Genomic DNA, 10,273 nt, shown 5'->3' with positions numbered 1-10,273 from the left:
GTTTTGGGGGTCAAGTAATTCTTCCATTGACTCACACAATTGATAAAATGTATCCTAGGTCGTGTCTCTAATGACATTGCTGCTTTGGAATGTGATTTTGATACAAAAAGTGTTTCAAATGACAAGTTCATAAAAAAGGCACTGCATGGTTCAGGTTCTGGAAGTGAGAAGGATGAAAAACGTACAAGAAATAAGGATGGACCTGATCATGGAGTATGATCCCCTCTTCATTATTTTGATGTTCCAAAATAAGGTAACAATTCAGTTGATTAAAGGTACAAGTTACACAAATCTGCTTTAACTGTAATGTAATCAATGCTTTCCAACTTTTAGGGGTACAAAAGTTATAATATGTAAGCAATGAAATCTTTGAAGCTTTAGCTATGAAGTATGCATATATGGCCATTTTTTGGGCCAATCAATGTTGTATATGTCACTTCTGTTATTTGGTGTACTCTTGCACTATGGTTAATGAAATCTAGTGCTACAATTGGATAACGTAACAGGAAAGGAGTTATATCATTAGACTTTTTGTACAAGAGGCTATGAATATGATGTATGTCAAGACTCAAGATACTGTAGTTTCTGATGATTCGTATTGGCTTTATTGGTGAATATTACGTTACATTTTAACATGCTAATACCATACTCGAGTCTAAATGTTGTGTGCATTTATAGAATCATATTATTTTCACATGATATTTGGTTTCTATTCCAGGATGTATCTTTGGCCATTGTTACCATGAGACCTACTCTACTGGGTCCTATAATGGAGAAACTATCACTATGCCTCGAGAAGTACGGAAGCGGACGACAATTCTAGATTTAGGCAATGGATGGCCGAGCTCTTTCACCGGATGTGCAAGAGAAGCTAGTAAGAGAGAACCCATCAAAAGGAGTTTACAAGATTAAAGGGAGTGATCATTGCCCATTCTTCTCAAAGCTTCAGTTACTTCACAAAATTTTAAAAGAAATTGTTCAGATTCCTTAGCTTAATTTCAATAAATAAGAGAAAAGAAAAGGACCATATTCTTTAACTTTTATTTCTATTTGTCTCATAGAACACAACTATTTGTTCATTGTGCGGCTCTTAAATTATCATATGTCATTTTTGTATGTACAACTACCTTTTTGTAATTATATCTTTTCTTGCAGTAAAGAGAAAAGTTGTTATACACTTGCATACTAATATACTTTTTATCAAATGATTATTATTTTAATAATAATGCCCCTGCAACTATATTGTAAATGCCAAATACACACACAAATTCAGGTTCTATGTTTCAACAATTAAAACTCCACATGGTTGCGAGGGCAAGCAAACAGATGCTTACCTGCAATCCAACAACTAAAACAACAGGCTTCAAAGTAATTGTCAATAGTTGAATATATAACATGTCCAATAGCCATTTCTCAAGTAATTGTTCAATAGTTTAACATTTCAAAAAAAAAATTGTTTCAAACCCTCAATTAAGACAAAATATATTGTTAGCATGATTCAACAACCCTTCCAAAAGGATATATTCTTTGTTCACAAAATAGATTTCCTTTTGAAAGGTATTTTGGCCCTAAAATTTGCTGTCAAGTTTGAGCTTTGTTGGGTTAAGGGTGGTTGGCTTGATGTGTTATCCATTGAAGTGGCTTGGTTCAAAATTTGTAGGCTCGATGATCTTTTTCTTCACAAAATCGGCAGAAAAAGTGATTCCACTTACAAGACCATCAATGCCACGGACTGCAATTCAACTAATTAAGCAAAAATATGCTGGTAAATAAATGAAAAAGATAAGTTAAACACCAAAACAACATTCAACCCAAGTATTTTCATATATCACCAACTTCAAGTTGAATGAAAGAAGATAATCCAAGTACTAAGCTCAAAATCAGCTCAAAATAATAATAATAAAAAGATTGTGAACATACAAGTTGATTCAGATTAGAAAAATTTGATTGAGCAACCAATTTTTCAAGAACTGTGAAAAAACTAGAAAATATAATGATTAGGAACAAGAATAGTGAAAGTAACAACCCTTTTCTAAAAAAAATTACAATTAGCTTGAATGAAACAGGTTCATGAAAACATGTTTCTGGTTGCATTTTATGGGATGTCTACCGACGCAAAATAAAATACATGTTCACAAACAATTTCAAAAAGTCAAAGAAAATATCAAGAATTTTAATTTCGGGTTTTCATTAAACAATAAAAAATTTAATCTTTTGTTTTTCAGTATTGAATAAAAGAGACAGAGGAATGCAAAGAAGACATACTTGGACTCTCCATTGAATCCATCTTTATGAAGCAGTCAATTTGATTTCAACTATTTTGATCTTAATAATAGTTTTTCCAGTCAAATGAAAAAAATAACCTAAAAAAAGAAGAGACGAAGAAAAATTAAAAAGAGGAGATGAACAGTTTTTCAGTTAAGGTTTAGGTTTAAAAATTTTAATTAATTAAATTTATTTAATTTAAAATCTATTTTCATCCCATTTAGAAATCCAAATTGGCACTTAAAATTTAGTTGGACTGCCACATAGGATTACTGTTAGAGTGATAACGGAACTTAACGGTAGAATGATCACTTCGTAACAAAATAATAACATAAGTGACTAAAACGTAACATTTCAAACATAAGTGACTAAAATGTAACCTGAGGCAAACAAAAGTGACTATTTTTGTAGATTACCCTTTATTTATTTAAGAATACACTCATTAAGTATGCGTATTTATAATTAGAAAAACTGATATATTTTTTTAATTTTAAAATTACAATTATTGAAAAGTTCTACTTAAATATTATTTTGACTCCAACAAAATTAATATCTCACTATAATATAAACTAAAACCCTTATTTATACAAATATATATATATATATATATATATATATATATATATCACATGTCTATGATTAACGAAACAAAAAAAAAAAAAAAGAAATAAGGTGGGCAATTCACTTGTCTGGGTAGTATGAGTGAGGTTGCCACTTCACATGCTCAAAATTAACTTTTAGCTTTTTATTATTATTTCATTTTCTTTATCTTATTGGATGTTACTATTATTAAGGGTTATATATATATATATATGGTAGATATGACATTATTCGATATCATGTAATTATATGCCGTAAATATTATAAAATAATTAAAAATATGACCTAAAATACTATGATAGTAATTATAGTGAGAATTTTAAGATGAGCATTAAAATGACTTTAATCATTAGATTAAAATAAACGATTCTAAGCTTGAGATTTTATATTTATCTTACCTTATTAAAATAAAATCAACAATACTCAATCTTTCTCTTTCTTTTTTTCTTTTCACCGTGTAATTGAAGTTTAAGGGTGAAATATTTTTGGATAATGTTTACTTCTAGATTTTTTATAGAAAAATTGGAATGAAAAGTAAGAAATTAGGATTATTAAGATTAAACAATTTGAGTATTAGGTATTTAAAAAAATTGATCAACCATTTATTTTAAATCTGAAAGTAAAGATTATCCATTTTTTCGCCTCATACTTTAATTACACAATAAAAGAAAAACAAAAGAGAAAGAATGGATATTGTTTTGGTTTTATTTTTATAAGAAAACATAAATATAAAATCTAACGTTAGAATCATTTATTTTGATCAAATGCCTAAGATTATTTTGGTTATCATAGCTCTCCTTTTAAAAGTTCTCACTATAAATGCTATATGACATGACAAGATATAAAATACATAAATATTTTAAAATTTATGTAGCACCCCTCGCTTGACCCGATTGCTAAGTCTAAGCTATAGGATGCTACATTCATTGCCAAAGCAACTACAGTTAAATCACAATAAAATATTCACACACATATGTAATTCAATGCCAAACATATTCATTTTTGGTTAAAGTATCAAAACGAGTCTTGGTCGAGCTAACAAAAGTTCTTTTGTTGACCCGAGCACAAAATAAGATCAATTTGCGAAGTTTTAAAATTTCAGGGTCAACGTCGTGACATTACCACTTCCATGTCGTGATGTTGCCAAATAATTTTTCACATCACGACGTCGTGAAATCACTTATTTTCGATTAACGTTGCGACGAAGAAAGTTACTTGTCAGGACGTGGACTTTGTTTTTGGTAAAAATTGAGTCATTTTATACCTATTTCAGTACTCCAAACAACTCAACAACTTGTACATCAATTAGAAACTTCATTTGAATCAAAACACTCCAAAAACATATCAATCAAGTTCAAATGACCATATATAACTTTTTAACAACATTTATCACCTATCCAATTATTAAACTTAGCATTTCATTGCCATGGCATACATATTAATCATATTATCCAAATACCAAAACCATATTGAAACATGTCAATTTATATGTCATACATACATTAAATATACAAGTTAAAGTATATCCATTCAACTAGGCACCACATATGCCATATCATACATTTTTTTAAACCATATGCAAATACCAACATTTAGATCACATATATATACCAAATTTAATACCAAATTCAATTGAAAAGACTCATATACATCAAGACACCTATATACATGTCACAACCCTAGGATTCAAAACTATCAAACATTTACTGATTCGATAATAGGATAGTGTGAGCTTCGAGTTGATTTGACTTGACACGTTTCACAAGGTGATTATTTACAAGGGAAAGGAAAAACAAACGGGGTAAGCATATACGATGCTTAGTAAGTTCATAGGCATTAAACAAAAACTTACTTTGTCATACAATCAAATACAATATGCTACCATAATGTTGGCATAGTTTGGCTAAACATAACATATCGTACAATCAACAAGTTGAGTATCATATCAAAATCAAACCATATGATGCTATAAGTGATCAAGGTTATGATATATTAGGTCACAATTTCAATCTCATACTCTTTCAAACACATAGTTCATACTCAATTCAAAATCGAAAATCTTTCTATTTGAACAACAAGATATTTTATAACAATTCAATCTCTCATTTTGTATAAGCTGTATCACCCGATGAGCTCTAGTAAACGGACTCGAATACACAGGTAACTATACCATACCAGTTGCTTGTCCGAGCTAAGTATATTCGTGTTAGGTTACCAGTCTAGGCTAAACTTGTGTCACATGAATCTTTGAGTTCGCAACAAATGTTGGATCTCAGTAATCATTTATAATCAATCGGTACAAGTTTGCAGAAGACCCTATTGGCATGCCAATCGCATCCTAACCTTTACAAAGTTCACCCGAGAATCTTTAACACATATAAACATTTTTTTATGATTTAGTCCAATTCTCTCCTTTCATGTCAATTTTCCACAATTCAATCTACAATCAAACATATATGAAAAAATTAAATACATAAAAATTTAAACACATTCATACCACATGTACTTACCTGGCCAAAAGCAACAACAAGTTGAATCTTCATGGGCTATTTGACAATTTTGGCTATACCTCGATTATCCCCAGTTTGATTCAATTCTTGATCTAATCAATTATTTTAGACAACAATATCAAACATTTTTATATCATTCCATGATATGCATGAACCTATTTGATTCCATTTTTAGAATGCCCCTTAAGTTTTGTATTTTATTCAATTTATTCCCTAAAATCGAAATAACAATATATTTCAAATTTGAGCTTTGGTTTCAAAACCGATCTCAATTACATCCATTATAGACCCTCTACTATCTATTATTACTAAAATTGCACATAAATTTTACATTTTATTCAATTTGGTCCTTTTGAACAAAACTAACTATTAAACTTTACAATCTAGTCCTTTTTCACATCTAAGCTTAAAACCTATCAATTTAACACTAATTTCTTCAAGAAATCATAAATGGAAACTTTTAAAAACTTTAACAGTTTTACAAATTGGTACACGGGCTAGTTAAATCAAACTCCCATGATCTCAACAACATAAAAATTACAAAAAAATGACTTAATTGAACTTACAACTTAGGGGTTAAATGTTTGAAGCTTCCTTAAGGGTTTTCTTTCTTTCTTTGTTCTGTGGAGAAGAAGATGAATAGAACAAATGGATTTCTCTCTCTTTAATTTTGACTTATATGATTTGTGTAAACTTAATTAATCAAAATTAATTTAATTAAACTTTAATTAATCAAACCATAATCACAATTAACCAAAGTTAATGAAACTTTACATCATTCTCCACTATTTGATGAAGCAAAATGATTTAATTACCATTTAGAACCTTTTGCTATTTAAAAATGGGTTAAATATAAAATTGGTACCCGAACTTGTCCACTTCTCCCAGATTGGTACTTATGGTTTTTTTTGTCCCAGATTGGTACCCGAACTTTTTTTCCATCCACGAGTTTGGTACTTGAGCATAACAACGTTAACTTCAAGACAGGTGGCGGAAAAAGACTGTGACACGTGGCATAAATGATGTCATGATGATGTCATAATCTAAAAAATATTAAAAATCAATAAAATTATTTTTAAAATTATTTTCTTCTTTTTTCTTTCTTTTTCCCAGTAACCTTTCTTCTTCCCAATTTCCTTTTCTCTGCTAAACATGTTTACTAAACACATTGTCTTCTGTTTGTTTCTTGAGAAAATATGAGAAAGAACAAAAAAGGGTTTTTTTTATGTACCTTGCTTTCTTTTTAGCTACTAGGTTCTGGGTTTATCTCTGTTTTATATTCCGAGTCTTGGGTTTATTTTATTTTTTGGATTTTCGCATTCAATTTTTTTCTTTTTTTTTTCAATTTTTGGGTAGTTCAAATTTTTTCTATTTGTTTCCTAAGAAAATATGAGAAAAAATGGGAGATGTAGGCAACTCTATTAAAAAACAAAAACTCATCACATTCAAAGAACAAATAACAAACAATAAAGAACCCAAGATATTCAAACAACAAGTAACAAACAAAGAACCCAAAATATTAAAAATAAACAAAAAAATTATAAGCAAAAGAATACGCAAAATATATGAAAAGATCTTTTACATATAAATATATAATCCAAGAAGGGTAACAATGAAGAAATCATTTATTTTTGTGCATTGGAAAAGAATGAAAATACAAAAAAAAAAGTAATAAACTAACAACGCTTCAATCAAAACCAAGAAAAAAAGCTGTAGAATCTTAATAGTCAAAGCACGAGTTCATTACTTCTTTTTTGCAAAAATCAATAAAGCAACAACATTGCAACGACAATAAAAAATGGAGACAAAAACCCCTATTTTCTCCATAACAAACAAACCCCCCAAAAAAGTAAACGTAATGAGTTTTTATTAGAATTCATAAAACCCTAAAACTCCTATAGATCCAATGAACAACAAGGGCAATTCCTCCCTTGAATTTGTTGACCCTTTACTCCTTGACCTAAAGAACTTCTACTAGGCTCCAAGAAACCGATTCTTTGTTGTTGTCATAGCAGCGACATTGCTACTGCTTCCTTTGGCTCAACTCGCTTTTAGCCTCACCAGAAGCCTCCTTAGCCTTTCATCAACAAGTGGAGAGTATGATTTCAAAATTCAAGCATCAAGCTTTGATTTTTTTCGACTTTAAAGAGATTTCTTAGAAATACAAGGCAAGATTTGAAAAGATAAGGAAGAGAGAAGGGTTTTGATGGTCGAATCGTTCGGAGAAGGCCATGGATGACGGCAGCGGCTAGGGTTAGAGGAAGAGGAATAGGGAGAAGAAAAAGAAGAGAAGAATAGAAACAAAAAAAAGGAAAAAGGAATAGAATCCTAATTTGTTTTGGATGAAAGAGAAAAATGTTTTATTATTTTTTAAAGAAAAATAATTAAAATAAAAAATGAAAGAAAAATTAATAAAGGGGTCTAGTTTGCAGCTAGAAAGGGTGACTTGTGGCAGTGCACGAATGGTTAGTGTTGCCACATCACGTCAACAAAAAATTAACGCCGCCAGACTCAGATACCAAACTCATGGACGGAAAAAAAGTTCGGGCACCAATTTGGGACAAAAAAAACCTTAAGTACCAATCTGGGAGAAGTGGACAAGTTTGAGTACCAATTTTATATTTAACCTTTTAAAAGTATATAGCGATAAAACTTTTACAATTTAGTCATTGTACCTTAATTAAACTATTAATAGGAAAAACTAAAGGACCAAACATTAATAAAATTTTATACCAACTCCATAAATATTCTAATTTAATATTTACGAACCCGGTTTACGTAAATGGGGTTCCAAAACAGTCTTTTCAACACCATTAGAAATCGATGTTATAATTTATATAATATCAATTATTAATTTATTAAAATTTTATAATATCAAAAAATATAAATACGAGGATACTAATTATTAAGTCTTTTGGTTGCCAAAATGAATAAGATCATTGGATTTAGATTTAATATATGTATTAATTCCTGTGTATTTAAAAGAAATTAGTATGGTTCCTTCCCATGCTTCGCGTTGGGTTGATTACTTATTTTTGACTAAATTATAGAGTAAAAATTTAAATATTACAATATGTTTAAAGTTCTTATACTCTTCATTTATTTTGAATTTAATCTCCATACTTTTACTTTTAAGAATTTAATTTCTCTACTTTTCAATTTTAAATTTTAAGTCCATTTGTTAATATCGTTAAATTTGCTAGTATGACATTTTAAAAGAAAAATAACTCCCTTGGTATCAATGTAACAAAAAATGACTTTATAGTGGACTAGAATTTAATAGAGAAATTTAACAGTGTTAACAATTCTTAAAAATCATCTCAACATTTTAATCCAAATTATATCAAAATTAAAGTATAGAGATTAAATCTCAAATTTGAGCGAAATATAGGGATCAAAAATAAAATTTTACCATTATTATATAATCTTAAAATGTAGATGGATTATAATTGAATTTAGCCATTATTTTCTCATGCCCAAAAGAAAAGAATGGATAGGTGTCTAAATTATGTCAAAATTAAAGTATAGGATTTAATCTAAACTTTGAGAGTAATATAGGATCAAAATCAAATTTAACCATTCTCATATAATTTCAGAAAGGTAGAGATTAAAATTGAAATTTAGACATTATTTTTCATGTCAAAAGAAAAGAAAGGAAAAGATTGGACAGGTGTCTAAATTATGTAAAAAAAGTTTAGAAATTAAATATTAAATTTAAGTGAAATATAGGGATTAAAATTAAAATTTAATCATTTTATATAATCATGAAATAGTAGAGAGGTTAAAACTGAAATTTAGCCTCTTTTCCTCATCGTAAAAAAAGAAGGACAAGTATCTTTTAAGGAAGGCTCTATATCAAATTTGAGTGAATTGTAGGATTAAAACTGAAATTTAACCATTTTATATAATCATAAAAAGTAAAGGAGTTAAAATTGGGATTTAACCATTTTTCTCATTGTTAAAAAGAAAAATAATGGACAGATGCCCTTTAAGGAAGGCTTTAGACCTTTCTTTTATATATAGTAGTATAAATTAACATGAATGTCTCATTTGTGATTTAAAATTTTACGAACAATTAAAATATTATTTTATATATTAATCGTGGAAATTTTCAAGTGCATAAGTGCCTTATTAACTGTTATAATGTAATTGTAAAAATTGAAAATAATTAATAAATAATGGGTTACGTGGTTATAAGGGAAAACAGAAAAAGCTTAAAAGTTATATTGTTGAAAAAAAAGAAATTATTAAATATAATTCCTTATTAATACAACAAACATTTAAGTAAATATTTTATGTGCCCTAGTTATGTCTGTGACAAGTGAATATTCTTCTCACTTGACACATCATCATATCTTATAATATTAAATTAATGTGACCGTTGAAAAATAAGAGATAAATTATTTGAATCATATAAAAAAAGACTTTTGAGTAATTTATTGCACTTTAAATATTTTACTATTATAATATAAATGTTAGAAACAATAGCTTTACATAATTAATTCACAAAGCTATTATATATATATTTTACCATATTTTACTATAAATTATACAAAAATTATAAAATGATTTGATATATTTTAATTAAGAGATAAAACTCATAATTATACATGAACTTTGATTGAATGTGCAATTTGATACATCAACTTTGATTTAGTGCAATTATACATTTGAAACTTTAATTGTGGTTCACATGTATTCTTGAAATTTTGATTTTGAATCAATTATACGCATTTAAAGAAAAAATACATCAATTATTTTTGCATTGGATAATATAATCATTTGTATATGCAACATATATATATATATATATATATGTAAAATGATGTTACATCAATAATGGGCATTGGACATTAGACTAAACCAAATAAAAAATTCATGTATAAAATCATACAAAA

The sequence above is a fragment of the Gossypium raimondii genome, chromosome 9 (assembly GCF_025698545.1).
Source record: "Gossypium raimondii isolate GPD5lz chromosome 9, ASM2569854v1, whole genome shotgun sequence".
Classification (NCBI taxonomy): domain Eukaryota; kingdom Viridiplantae; phylum Streptophyta; class Magnoliopsida; order Malvales; family Malvaceae; genus Gossypium; species Gossypium raimondii.
This window is presented reverse-complemented; position numbering follows the sequence as displayed.